We start from the raw sequence: 15,814 nt of genomic DNA, 5'->3' as shown, positions 1-15,814 counted from the left end.
AGAAGACAAGCAGGCGACTCAACCGCTGCTTGGACTAATGAGGGAGCAAACGGACATGCTCCGGCGCCTTGTGGATGTTCTGCAGGACCGCAGCCAGGAGGACAGAGCCCCCCGCAGTGTATCTGCAACCGCCCTCCCCTGCCACAAAGTCCCATACCTCCCGTCACCCAAAGTAACCAGAAGGAGTGGCGCCAGGGGCCGTGAAAACTGTCACTGCACCCCAGCAGAGTGCTCAAGTACCCAAAAGCTCTCATACCCTAATTTTTGAGAATTCCTTCCCTTCCTGACTCACCCTAGCCCCAATCCCAGTTTCATCCCCTGACTGTCTGGTTAATTATTAAAAATACTTTGCTGTTAATTACTGTTTCCGTCATTCTTTTTTACAGAACGCTGCGTTTGAAGGGGTGGGTGGGTGGGGAAGGGGGTAGGGTATTGCATAGGACAGTCACCTTTAGCAGGGTACACAGATGGGGGCAGGATCAGCAGCAGGTCACACACACAGTGCAGTCAGTAGGCACCCTGGTCGGTATGGGAGGTGGTTTGCAGGTTCTGTGTGGGTGGGGGGGTACGTGACTTTGTAGCGGGGGAGGAGGGTTACAGATCTCATGCAATGGTCCCTGTCCTGGACCACAGAGCCACGCAGCAGAGGAATCTGTATCCGTCCTCCCCCGCCACAAGGCCACATAGCCCCCGCACACAGAGTCCCAAAAAGGAGGGATGGCAGGCTCCGTTGAAACAACCAGTCCGGCACTGCAGACCGCTCTGGGAGCAGGAGCCTGTCATTCCTCGAGTTTAGAGGTGGTCTTTACATCACCGCACACCCTACCCAGCACAGTCTGTGTCCCAGTTTCAACCCTTTAATGCAAAGTCATCAATAAAGAAACCTTTGTAAAGTTACAGTGGAACATGTATTTTATTTTTAAACGTGTGTTGGAAGTGGGGGAAGCGGGGTGGACGGGGTATGTAACTGCAGATGCTGGTCAACAGTAACTTGGTAAAGAAACAGGGGCAGGTTCAGCTTCTCTGTAAAGAAACTGAACAGTCACAGGTCACGCTGCTCGCTGGTACTTGAAGAGTTCCTTGTCGCTGTGCAAGGTGTCTGCATAGGGCTTCACGAGGCAGGGCATTAGCGGGTAGGCTGGGTCCCCGAGGATCAGTATAGGCATCTGCACATCCCCAAGAGTTATTTTGTGGTCCGGGAAGAAACTGCCTTCCTGCAGGCGTCTAAACAGAGCGGAGTTCCTGAAAAAACACGCGTCATGAACTTTGCCTGGCCACCCGACGTTGATGTTGGTAAAACGTCCCCCATGGTCCACCAGTGCTTGCAGCACCATTGAAAAGTAGCCCTATTTCTCAGCAGCTGACTGTGGAAGAGGTGGACGATAAAGTGCGAGGAGTTGACAACGGCCATAACTGCCGCGGGCTCCGTGCTCGCAGTGCTGTGGTGCCCGTGCTGTCACTGAGCAGAAAAGTGCACGAACAGATTGCCCGCAGGCGCTTTTGGGGAGAGAGGGAGGGCGTGATTGACGGTTCAATGATGACAGTTACCCAAAACCACCCTCGACACATTTTTTCCCCCAGCAGGCATTGGGGGGAAATCCCAGAATTCCAATGGGCAGCGGGGAGTGCGGGAACTGTGGGATAGCTTCCCACAGTGCACCGCTTCCAAATTCGACGCTGGCCCCGTTACTGTGGACACTCACAGTCGAATTAGTGTTTTTAGTGTGGATACACAAATTCGACTTCATAAGGTCGATTCCACAAATTCGACTTAAGTTGATTCGAAATAGTCTTGTAGTGTAGACATACCCTCAGATCCCACCCTGCTCTCACTTCCTCTTCTTGCTCCTGCTCCATGTCCATTCTGGTTTCTGACTCCTGCCTCTGATGCTTGGCTACATCCCTGACTATGAGTCTAGCGTACTCTTCAGTTTAGGCCTTGGCTTCTAACTCCAGTTCTAACCTTTGGCTTGGCTCCTCACCCCTGACTCTGGCTTCACCCTTGGACCGGTGTCTGATCCCTGGATCTTTGTTTGTTACTACCTGAACTACCACCACAACCACCAGGCAAGATCCTGCTCCACTCACTAGGTAGGCGCCCATGCCCTGGCATCTGACATAAGCTTAGTATGTATTGCCAATAATTGGTAGGATGTCCCCTTCATCCTAGCCAAGTATTTGATTCATTTTTGTAGCTGCATATTTTTTCAGTAGGTTTAACTGCAGTAACAGGCCTGCAGTGAGCAGAAGACTGCAACCTGGGACTACTGGCCTCCTTGTCAGACAGAGCCCCCTCCCCTCAGCCTATAAACTAGCTACATATATGCTTAAGACAGCAATACTAAACTTGAGGGTTATGTGTGTTATTTCTGAAGTCTTAATAATACTGTGAGATTTGCATGTTCTGTTTTCAGCAAAAATTCAAATTATTTTGAAAGATAATTTTAGAGGAAACTCCTCTTAGCTCAGTCCAGGGTGCTGACATTAGAGAGATGAATTCTGAGGATATATGTAACCCGTGAATGTGTGTGTGTGCTAAATGGCATATCCCCAATGCAAACTATTAAATGTGTTTTTAATTATAATCAAGACCTTTGAGAATCAAAACTTTGATTAAATACTTCTGGAGTATTCTTCTCTAATCATGACTGAGAAGAAACTATATCCAGCATGCATGCCATATTCGTTTATATAAATTAAAACTAGAAGAGTTTGACAATTCCAGCAAGTAGAATAATATCTATTTAATAGAAATGTAATTTATGTCTGGGCTGTGTTCACTGAGTTTAGAAGTGCTAATATTAGAAGGTAAGGGCAGCATTAATGTTTGTAATGTGATCATGTATGTAAGAGGTACTTCTAGGGAAAATCACTAATTTTTTGTGGAGGAGAAAATTTTGAAAGTAGATTGTTCTCACTTCAGGGTAGATGAGTGTAATCAACACAAAGTCTTCTTTGGAGACCAGTGACTATAATGCGAGGAGGGGGAAATAATAAATTTACTGAGCAGTAATAGAATATTTTCTAATAACAATCAATTTGAAGTATTGCCAAGTCTTTCTTCAGGAGTAATGGAAATGCTACATCAGTATGAATAAGAAAAGATTATTTTCTCCAGCAATAAAATGAATGATAGAATGCTTTATTACTGTTGCCAGAATATTTATACTGACAAGTATACCCATATAATTCATTGCACGACATAGAACATTGTGTTGTCTTGTCAAAAAAAAGAGGATTTTAATTTAAGATGAATTGTACTTTTCTAACCTGTGCAATCTTCATAGATCTGAGTAATTAAACTAATTTAAAGAAAATAGCTAAGACATGAGTTTAGCAATAGCGTGATTTGAACAACTTAGTAATTAGCCAAGGAATTTAGCATTTTGAGGGTAGGTGTCTGCAAGAGTTGATTCCCTTTACAAAGGGAAATTACCTGCAATAATATCGGTTTTTTAAGTTTAAGAATACCTCATGATATGCAAGATGCTTTGGATACAAAAGATGCTTTGGAAAAATAATTCTGTCGTGCTCAGCTCTGCAACAGTTGTGCAGGAAAATTATGGTCTTCATGGAGATGTTTTAATCACTTCCTTGAATCATGTAAAGCTTGTTATTAATATAAATAACTACTTGAGCAGTCTCACTCCGTTGACTTCAGTAGGGCTGAGTCAGTACAGTACACATTAGTATAATGAAATATAAAGAAATTGGACTATTTTCACATCTCTCAGCCACAAAGAAAGCGTGAGCTGAAATCGTTTCCATGGAAGATGAGCAGTATCTTAGAAATTGCTCATTTTGTCACTTACGGCTATTTCTGTCTTCAGTTACTCTGGTGGAATTTCTAGTGTGGATAGCTTTGGTATAACTGAGATCAGAATCTGGCCTAGATAGTGTAAACCCTGTTAGAGACATCACCACCTGTCCAGAGAAGGGGTAGGGGGACAAAGAAAAACAGTAGATAAAAAACACAATTTGAAGAATTTTTATCAGTTCCCAAGGGGACTCTTGATTGTAATGAAAAATTAAGGGGAGACTAAACTTTAATAGTTAACTTAAAAGACTGTACAATGTGGACAAGTTCAGTGAATATACTTGTCTCTTTAGCGCAATGATTCTTGCTTAGAAAATACAAGTATGGAATGGGTTTCAATTTATTTCGTAAAGCTCCACTCAGGATGGGGTGGGGAGGGAAGATGGAGGTATGAATACAACTGAAAATACTGATATGCTGATATGGTAAAAGCAATTTTTTTTCTTTGCACAATTTGATTGTCAGAACTTAATGAGAAACAAAATATATCCATAATCCTTAAAGGTTCCAAATCACATTAAGCTAAATGCAAATTAGCTTAAAATAGGATTAGATATTTAATGGTATCCATTATGATAATGAGAAAAGACATAAAACAAAGTGAAAATAGGCAGTTATTCTGTTACAGTTAACAAATAGGACATACAAATTATTAAAGTAATGCAAGCTCACTGAATATGTTAAATAAAGGGACTCGGTTTTTGCAATTATTTTTTGTTGTCTCAAATATTTATGTATGGTGGAAGTTTTTATTCAAATTGATAATCTCTTCATTTGTAAAGATAAAATAAATAAATGTTTGTTCGTAGCACCCCTATTGTAAACTTGAGTACTGCTTTAAATGAAAGACAATCTGCTTGTCATGACTAATCCAGTTTCCTAATTCCCACAATGAGCTTGATCCGGTCTTCGGTACCAGAATCAACCCTTGATTATGGTACATAAACCTGTGGAATAGACGGGCAGGTGAATATCTCATACAACTAAGCTCTTTTCATCCTTCCACAGTCCACCAAGTGCAGTAGCATTTTTAAGTCACTATTGATGCCTGACCTCACAATACATTTTGCAGCATAAAGCGTAACTGGAGAGGCTGATCCTGGAGTTCTATCATTTTCAAGAGACCAAAAAAAAAAATAGTACAAGGCAGGGAATGGCAGTTTAACATGGAGTTTTTCCTTTTTAATAGGGCTGGCTAGAAAACAAGATTTTCATTCCACAAAAATAACTGAGGTTTCAACATTTGTCCCCATTCCAGTGCTGAATTAAACAGAATTTTTGAAATAAATTTTGCAAAAATGAGACGCACATACACACACCCAGCCCCAAATTTCCAATAGTCTTGGGATTAGGGTACTCACACCACCTTTGGGAGATCCATGTTCAGATCCCTGCTTTTCCTGATTTAGACCAGGAACTTAAAGAGGATTGTCCAGCATCCCATGTGAGGACCCTAACCAGCAGGCTGTAGAGTCAGGAGCTCCTGTTGGAGCTGTTCTGCTTTGTATAAATAAATATTCTGTCAGAGAAAGAGACTTATGAGTGTGGTGGTTAGGGTATTTCCGGTGAAAAAACATTTTGTCTAAAAGTCTCTGGACCAGCTCTACTTTTTAGTAAAGGTTGCATTCTCAATGGTAGTTTACATGTATGTATTTAACCATTGATACCATTGTACCCTTACCAGTCTTCCTTGGCTGTTTCCTTTCATGTGGACAAAAGCCAAAATAGAAAAACTGTGGGATGGGCAAGGACTTCTGTCGATGTAATTCCACAAATAGAACTACAGTCTTAGAGCTAGTGGTAGTGGCTAGTGGTAGTGGCATAGAAAGTCTGCTGTCACTTTTTCACATCTTTCAAACTAAAACTTTTGGAAATGTCATAAGCTCAAGAATGAACAATGTCAGGAAAAGAAGGGAAAAACAGAACAGAAACAAACAAGAAAGGAAATGTCTATGCTGCTATAGCTAGCCTTACCAAGCTATTATCAGACATTGGCAGTGGAGCACCTGTCTTGGGCATCAGTTTAAAGAAGCCAAAGCAAGAAAAGTGTGTATGGATGGGTGAAATGTGCAAGGTTTGATTGTGTGAGGTACACAAAGAGAACTCTTCAGGGCCCTTTTGCAAAGGTTTAGCAATGGGTCAAACAGCACAGTTTGCTTAGAAGGAAATCTGAGCTTCCAAGGCCAAAAATTACCACTTGCACTCAGGGCACTCTTGTCCCAGAAGGTGTCCCCCAAATGCCCTTATGCATTTGGATGCAGTGGCAGTTACTTAATGGCTACAAGAAGGGGAAAACAGCTATCATGGGCCCCAGGATGAAGCGGGAGAAGGAAACAAAGGTAAAGGGTAAGGTTGATAGATCCTGGAAACTGGGGTTGGAGAATTGAGTTACAGAAATAAGGGGAGAAGTGGGTTGTAGAGGACAGGCAACGATACATGTAAAAAACATCTGCTCAGATCCAGGGGAAGTTTGTCAACTGGCCTAATCTTTGCAGATTGCCATGAAATCAAAACCTACCCTAAATTTACACTGTCTCAAAAGGGAAATAAAGAATTAGGATGCATTTATATATTTAAAAATGCTCTCTATGGGATGCCACATTACTTTGTTGTAATTTATGAGCTGTAACTGTTAGCCAGTTTCTCAATGATATCATATATTGCATGGACATTTCACTCTCCCAATGCAGATGATCAGGGCTGCCCAGAGAGGGGTGTAAGTGAGGCAATTTGCCCCAGGCCCCGGACCCCACAGGGGCCCCGCGAGCCCTGGCCCAGCAGTGGTCCGGATCTTCGGCGGCATTTCGGCGGTGGGGGGACCTTCAGTGCTGCCAAAGATGCGGAGCGACTGAAGGGCCCCACGCCGCCGAAATGCTGCCGAAGACCCGGACCGCTGCCAGGTGAATACAAGCGCTGCAGCTCCCCCACTTTGCCCCAGGCCCCCTGAATCCTCTGGGCGGCCCTGCAGATTATATAACTGTTACAAAAAGATTCTTCTTTTGTATTTTTCCCTTTCTCCTGAGGGCAAGTCTCCTGACTATTGGATGCTTTTTCTGCCTGGTCATGTTACGTTGATTATTTGTAAATTATACAAATGTGGGAGAAAAGTTTGAAGAGTCAAAGACTTGCAGTCCTTCAGAGTAGACATAAAAATCAGAGAGCCAAATTAAGCATTGATTTACATGACATGCCATGATGTCAAAATGGATCTGGACAGTCAGGAGGTCAGTGCTGAATGTTGCCCAATGGATTTATTCCAAACTGTTACACAATATCTAAATATTACAAATCCACATGTTAAATATCTTAATCTTGAAAGATCTTCTATTTTTAGGGGCAGGAAGTGCCTCTGAATCACTGACACATTTGGAGGTAAGAGTGAAAATCTGGGGTACCATAAGATAGCACCTTTGTACCTGGGTTTTGCCACACACAAGATATATATCTGGCAAATCTCAGACCCCCTCAATGCCCAGGCATGATAGCTAAATTGAGGAGCAAGCGCTAACCTATATTTTAAATCTTAATTTCACTATTTTATTTTATTTTATTTTATTTTATTTTATTTTTAGACACTTAGTAATGTCATGATTTGAAAGTGGGGAGGGCAACTTAGTTGAAAATATTCAGCTCTATGCTTATATGCCCAGTAATTGTTTTAAGTTTCCCCAGATATTTTCAGACAGTAAAAGGAGTTTGTGTTGGTTCATAAAATTTACAAGAGGTATATGAGTCTCATCAATTTCCCCATGCAATAATACTATTTCTCTGTATAAAAAATTAATCAGCACAACCTTTAGGTTTAAAAGAGATATTGATTCCACAATTACCTCTATTCTATCAGTAAACACTCTGGATTTCTCAAATATTCATTGACAAACACATTAGGGGATGGCATGTAAGAACCCCTATGCAAATCGCCATGAGTAAAGCAAATCATCACTGGTAAAGAGGTTCAGTTTAATAATGCACATTGATATGATGTGATCATTAAGGTTTCAGTACTTCTAAAGCAATGTTTGTAAAATTTAGATGACAAGGTCTACATGCAGCTGCATTCACACACCGAAATTCATTTTGCAAGTGCAGGTGACACGCAGAGCTAGGCCTCAATTTTTTTAAAAAAATGTAGCCATGAATTTTTTTACCATCAGGAGGAATCCTGCACCAGTAGTGCCTGGACTAGTTGACCTAATAAGTCATCTTCCATCTCTAAAGTCTTTATTCCTTATCTGTTCCTATTCCCATAAAAGTCAACAGGAGTTTTCCATTGACTTTGATGGAAGCAGAATTGGGCCTTAATTACTTATTTCTATGACATTGGGTTCAGCATAAGCCATCTGGTCTTTATCCACAAATTGATTTCCCGAAGGCATTATACTGTTTTATCAGTAGCGTGAGTCAAAAATTACCTTTATGTATATAGTTGAGTGTCATCAGCATATTTTTGGGAGCTAAGCCCATGGTGTCTTGCTGTTTCTCCCAGGTCCGGTGTCATTCCCTCCTGTGGCTGGTGGAGGTGCACATTCAGGGCATCTCTGGACACCGGATGTCCCCAGAAATAAGGAAAACAGCCGGCAGCAATAAATTAGAGCAGGCCTTAGAATCAGGGGATTGCAAATGTAGCATAAAGCTACCTTTACGCTCTTCTTTTCTCCACTTTCTTCAACAGGTGCTGAGCTCTTCTCTGTCACAGCTGAGTATTGAAGCCTTAATTATCTAAATACAATTTTGTAAAAAGTGAAGTGTATCATTTTGAATGGGTTCAGTCAGCTATATCATTAAGCTGATCATTTAGTTCTCTGATATGATATATTGCAAGAAGATTCAGAGTCTGAGCAGGGTTCATGTTTGTGCAGTATTTTTATTTGCTGTGAGTCTTTATGACATTTGCCATGGAGGGGAGAATTTGCTGAACTCTGAAGCTTATAACTTACTTCTTAAACAAATTAACTTATTTAAATGTAAAGAGGTCAACCTAGCAAGAAATGCCTTGAGGCCAAACACTTCTTAAGGGCTGCTTAGCTTGCCTAAGAAAATTAAGAAGACAAGGTGGGTATAAGTATGATTCAGCAAGAACTTTAAATCACTACCTGAACTTGCCAGTCTCCAGCTCGGTACTGCAGATGTGATTATATAGACAGGAGCTATTATTGAAATGGTGGCAAATAAGCCATTCTCTTGTGTAAGCCACTATCTCATATGTGTTACATTATTTTCACACTGCATAAGTTGTTTCAGAAGGACTTACCTCTGCCTGGAGGCTAGAAAATTTAAAACAACTAAAGGTAAGATTAGTAATGGCACAGCCTTATACCCAGTGCAGTGGAAAGTCATAGTGTATTTTATGCAGCCTTCTGAAAAGTGCCTCCAGCACTTGAAATGATGTCCAAGTTTGCTTTTACTCACACTTAGCAGGTATCAGGTTGTTCTTCAAACTCTCTTTCAAGAGCAGTTTTTTACTTTATTTGTGACCAGCTATAACATAAACCATTTCCCTCTGTTTTTACTTTTTATTCATAATTTCCTTTGCATGTGCTAGGCACTTTGTGTGGGAATTTGCTCAATGGTTCAGGTTCAATGGTGATTTAAAAGACAGAAGCACCTGCTTCTAGTTATTCAGCTTTCTCTATTTTTGGACAAAGAGCTTTGCTTACAAACTTTATTGGTATATTTTAGGAACCTTAAATTCTGATGTCTGCTGGTAGCTAAGGGACTTCACATAAGCCAACTTTTTCCTTCTGTTCCTAGGCAATTGCTATAGCTGTCAGCACGTTGCCAGGTAGCTAGGGCAGTAACAAACATCTCAGACAGTTTCTTAATGAAAGACCCATGCTGGTCCTTCTATTTATGTATTAAATCATTGACTGCTCTAGGAGTCATGCTATTCTAGCAATATACTGAATACTTATAATACTCAGCCAAAATTCCCAGCAATGAGTGACCCCCCAAAAGGGCATTATAATGACACATCACATAGTGTCCTAACCTCTCCATCTAATCAAACATCATACAGTGGAAACTGAAAATAGCCCCAAATCTTACAACTTTCCGTTGGGCTGGTAGAACTGGTAAGCTATGCCACCTTCATCGGTGGAATATACAGTTTATTTGAACCAGAACTACTGGCTTGGCAGAAATGACTATTTGATTGGAACTTGTAAGTTCCACAAGATCTGTGCAGAAATTTATACCATCAGATGAGACTTGGCAAAGCTCTGATACTCACATTTTCACAGAAAATAAACCAATTTTTCTACCTAGTCTTATTAAACACTAGGCAGTAGTTCTAACTGAAACTGAGGACTTCTGAATATAAGACAAGGAGTTTGGAGATCAATCTGTTTTTGAGTTATGATCCTACAAAAATATTGACTTATTTTTTTAAAAAGTGACCAAAAAGACCACCTTATTAAAATCCAGTAATTAAAAAACAGCATATTGAAACTGCCTTATATTTAAATTGTAAGATGTATGGGGTATGGACTGTCTTTTTATTCTTTCCTGATTTTTCACAGTTGCTGTCTGGTCACTCTCATCGGACTGCAAAAATAATTCCCCCCATGGTTACAGACAAAGCATGAAACATTTCAACTGAAAAGGAGCTTTTGTATTTCATTTTATTCTTCCCCCTGCCACCCTGTCCCCCAAAGAATTTAGGAAAGGGAAAATCAAACACTGGCTTAGAATGGACACCATCTTACAGCCTTAACCATGCAATCATTGCCAAAATTTCACAAAGAAGTAGAAGCTGCCATTCACAAATTTAAATGTAGTCCCCCATAGGCTGCTTAAGTTATCCTCCCCCTTTCTGGCTCCCATCTGCTGAAATATGCTCATTATTGGACTATAAATATTATAAGTGAGAGACAGGGCAAAACTGCCAATATTGTTGTAGAGAAGCAGGGATGAGATTTGGGAACCCAGCCAGTGGGAAGACTAAAATTGTCACCATTACTTTTTGCATCTACATAAAGGGAGTATGTGTATCATCACAGATCCCAGTAAAACCAGTGCAGAGTTGTATATATAAAACTTAGAAAAGAAAATGTCTGGGAGGATATAGCCTATTGACTGAATCTGAATAGCATTTATATTAAATACTTTCCTACATGACTGAGAAATTCCAGGTCTATTCTTGCTTGATTGGTTCCCACAAATGTTTTTAGTGTAAATGATAGTCTTATCACCTGCACGGATTCATTTACTAGCAGTTGTTGTTTGAGTCAGTTAAAAAAATATTGTAAACTACTCCCTTGAATTTGCTCTCCGCTCTTAGAACAAAAAATGACCAATTAGCTTCAAATCTAGGAAGGGCGGGAAGGAGAATGTTTTCACTCTGAGACCCGCCATATCATCTGCCTCAAGCAAATTTTCACAGTTGAGTTATATGAGCGGGTTTTTTAATTGAAATAATGTCATACCCTTGACCACAGCAGCATGAATGGTCCTGCTAGACTTGCAAATGATCTTATGAACAAGTTGGTAGTTAAGACACTATTGATATCATAGTGTAAAAAGTGAATATAAAGTAGCTAATAACTTGTTGCTTCTGTCAGTCAAGATTATTTGTGGGTTACCATCAGGACATAGTTTGGATATGTAAGACTTTTGTAAGATTACGAAGTTTTGAAATATAAAATGTTAGGAGGAAAAAGTAAGTGATTATTGGTAAATATGATCTGAACATTAAACATCAGAAAACTGAGGAAATCTGCAATAAGGAAATGACATACTGGTTTCATCACAGTTAGTAGTTAGTATATATCAATGTAAATACAATAATAGAGAGTATTTTAAATTTATATATCTTTTATTGACAATCTTATTTACCTCTAGCACAACACTACTATAATATATCATATTTCAAGATAGTTGTTTCTTTTACACTACCATTTTTATTTAAAATAACATTGCATGTAGCAACTTAATTATAAATCCATGAATTACTATATACAATACCTAAGAATGAGCTCCAAAGCATACCAGGAATCCTGTTCTATCGGATCATCTGAAAGGTTTATGTTTCAGAGTGTCACAGCTATGATATTAAAGGAGACAGGTCATGCCTGACCTACTGTGGCTATAACCATAGGCTGATAACAAATTCTTCAAGTGCTTTACAACCTTCCATCATTCAAGAAGAGTTGCAGACAGATGTTTTCCATCAGACTGATAGTATGTTCTCACTGCTTTCATTAAACTGTCATTTTAAAAACTGCTTCAATTTCAGACCCCTTTCTGCTTTGTTAGTTTTAATGTATTTCTCTGTAACTTGGATGACAGAAGAGGTTGCTTTTATTCTTATTGTGTGTAAATTTGCCAAAGATTAGGCCATGCACACACACACACACTAGCCCACACTGAACTGTATGTAATTGTGCAATAGCAAACTGGTTTAGGGCAAGCACAGGTTTAAGGATTTATATTTATTTGTCTCCGAGCCTGAGAAGTGTTATAATGTATTAAAATGCTTTGAAGTGAAACATTTATGCAACTTTGTTTTGAAAGACTCAGCTGTAGCGCATATAGTTCACTCAATATACAATATAGATGCTTCAGCTCTTCCCAAACAGACATGAAGGAAAGATTCCAGAATAAGCACACCAAATAAACTGTATAATTGATTTAAACGATCCTTTAGCAAGACAGGCATTTGGTTCCAAAGCCTGAGAGTCAAGGATGTAATTCCCCTGCCCCCTGCTCCTAAGCAATTCCATTCCACTCTGCTTGCTTTTTTTGGCCTTGGATATTTTCAGTTCTTGTAAAAATGTTGCCCTTAGGAGGTAAGAACTCAGTAGAACAATAAAAGAGATGTTTCATAAGACAAATGTTTTCAGAAGTTTTGTAGGCGCAGAGGCATGAGAAATCAGGTGACATTCGGACAGTACTAGAACTTTATATACAGAAATGAAGAAAATAGTTTATCTTACTTCTCTTTGCATTACTAGATAATATGGGCCAAATCCTGACATCTAGCCAAACTGTACAGTGCACTAGTCAGCAGAGAGTGCAATGGTGACTTAAAGATCACACTTGCACTTTCCTGATCCAGGGGCTGTAGTGTGCAAGTTTAGTCCCCTGGTGTAATTGAGATCAGCCTGTTTGTATTTACACAAGCTACATAAGACACCAAGGGTTTGGAATGAAGGCTAGGGATCAGTGTGGTGCAGGAACATTCCAGCCACACACCCATTCCTAAGCCATGCTACAGCAGAGTATGTAGTGAGGGTGGCATAAGAACCTCTGTTCAGACCTGCTTGTGCTGGAGTGATCATCTTAGAGCTACAGACAGATTCCACCAAAAGTGCAGCTCAAAATGGTCACATTGTAAATTGAGAATCTACCCTTCTATGTGTAATGATGCTATACTTAATCATGGAGGTAGCTGCAGTTCAATGGCACGGCCTTGAGAAGTGATTCCTCTAACCATCTACATACATGTGTGTATCTAAGCAAATTATTTCTGAAAGCAGAGGGGATGTGTGGAGGAATGGGAGGTCAAGTGCCCCCAGATTGGCCTGCCTGGGGCAGAGAGTGAGAGGGGCTCTGTCCTTCTCTCTCTGTGCCTCCCTCCTCCCCTGGCATGTTTGCCACTCTTCCTGGTAGCCAGGCGGGGAGTGAGATGGAGCCACTTCTGCCTGAGAGAGCCTGGCTGGAAGGCGGTGGTGGTCCGCTTCTTTCCCAGGCTTGGCTGCCGGCAACAGGGGCTGAGCAAGCTGGAAATGTGCCAGGGAGGAGAGGAGGCTCTGGCTTCCTCAGCCCCTGTCACCAGCAGCTGGGGCAGCAGCGGGCTGCCCCCCAACCCAAGCCCAGCTGCCAGGGACAAGGGCCGAGTAAGTCGGACCCTCCTTCTTCTCCAGCATGTTCGGCCCCTGTCCCCAGCAGCTGAACCCACTGCTGCCTCCCAGCCAGGCTCTCTCAGGCAGAAGCAGCTCCGTCCAACTCCCCGCCTGGCTACCAAGGAGAGTGGCCGAAAGTGCAGGGTGGGGGAGGAGCAGGGAGAGGACAGATCTCCCTCTCCCTGCAGGTAACATGAGGCAGGGAGAGTGTGGTGGTCTGGGTTGGGCACAGGGCTGCGGTGTCATTGGGCAGAGGAGACATGGGGTGGTCATATATTCTCCCTTTTAGATTGTGCCCCTCAGTATGGGGAGGCTCGAGTTGTCTGTGTTTGAAAGTTCATTAAAACAGAGGCAGTTCAAGAAGAATGGAATAAAATAAATGTCATATTGATCTACATAAAAGGAAACAAAGATGATACTGGAAATCAGTTTCCTATGAGTGTTATTTCTAGCCTTACCAAAATAATGGCGCAAATATTACGATCCTGCTCCCAGTGAAATTCTTGGTAAGACCTCTTCTCCCTTACAGGAAAGATGGTCCAGTGGTTCAGGCACTAGTTTAGGACTTGGGCAGAGGTGGGTTCTATTTCCTGCTCTGCCCCAGACTTCCTGTGTGACATTAGGCAAGTCAATTTCTTTGTGCCCGTGTTCCCGATCGGTAAAATGGAGACAATAGCACTTCTCTACCTCACAGGGTTGTTGAGAGGATCAATACATTAAAGAGAGTGAGACACTCAGGTACTACAATTAAATAGATATAACCAACAATGGCTTCAATGGCAATCAGAGCAGGCTTATGCAAAAATCACTGACCTTCTAGAGTATAATGGAATTATGAGAAATAATCAAAAAGGGTTTACAATGAATAAATCTGGAGTGATGAACATGTTTATTTTTACAGAGATTAAATTAATGGATGAAAGAAACAGTACGTGTAAATGTCTGGATTTCAATAATGCATCTGATATGCTTTCTCTCAAAATTAATCCAAATGGGTTTTGATGTGAATTCTGTCACTTGGGCTGAAAACTGTCTGAAGGAAAATCATAATTCTTGTTGTAATTTTTGCAATGATTTCCCCATAAGTTTACAGGGCACTTTTCAGATACAAAGCACAATCCCTGCTGTGAAGAGTTTATTAAACTTCAGGTGTGATTCTACAGCCCTGTGTAAAGTGGGATTAAAATACTATCATTCAGATGTGGTAACATTTTATGTGCAGTTTGAATTCACTTTGCACATGTGCAAATGATGACACAAAGCTGTAGACAAATAGCCCCCCTTCCTCCCCCACGTACTGATGTAAGTAACACAGAGGGCAGAAGAACAGTCCAGGGGATGTGGCCAGAGAAAAGTTGGAATCTCTGGAGTGATGCTGTGCTGTGGTGTTCCTATGTGCTAGAATAGCCACTTCCTCCCTCAATTTGTTCTAACTTTCTTCAGAAACTGAAGGGGGATGTTGAGAACATATTTATTAGAACTGGTTGGAAAACAGTGGAAAAATGTAAAAACATTTTTGAACATATAAGCACCCATATGAATTTTTTTAAGGCCAGTTTCTGCCTGACTCCTCTGCAGTTTGCAAGAAGCTGGCAATTGGCAGCAGGGGATGGATCACTTGATGATTACCTGTTCTGTTCATTCCCTCTGAGGCACCTGGCATTGGCCACTGTTGGAAGAGGATACTGGGCTAGATGGACCTTTGGACTGACCCAGTATGGCCGTTCTTATGTACTTACATTCTAGTTATGCAGTGGTTGGAAATGGAACAAAGAACCTCCCCTTTTGTTTCAGAGTGGTAGCCGTGTTAGTCTGTATCAGCAAAAAGAACTAGGAGTACTTTAATAAATTTGTTAGTCTCTAAGGGTACGTCCATACTACCCGCCCGGATCGGTGGGTAGCAATCAACTTCTCGGAGTTCGATATATCGCGTCTCATCTAGACGCGATATATCGAACTCCGAACGCACTCCCGTCGACTCTGGAACTCCACCACCGCGAACGGCGGTGGCGGAGTCGATGGGGGAGCCGTGGATGTCGATCCCGCGCCGTGAGGACGGGTAAGTAGTTTGAACTAAGGTAGTTCGACTTCAGCTACGCTATTCGCGTAGCTGAAGATGCGTACCTTAGTTCGACACACACCCCCAGTGTAGACC

Source organism: Mauremys reevesii, linkage group 6 (genome assembly GCF_016161935.1).
Source record: "Mauremys reevesii isolate NIE-2019 linkage group 6, ASM1616193v1, whole genome shotgun sequence".
NCBI classification, from domain to species: Eukaryota; Metazoa; Chordata; order Testudines; family Geoemydidae; genus Mauremys; species Mauremys reevesii.
Note: the sequence above shows the minus strand (reverse complement) of the source record.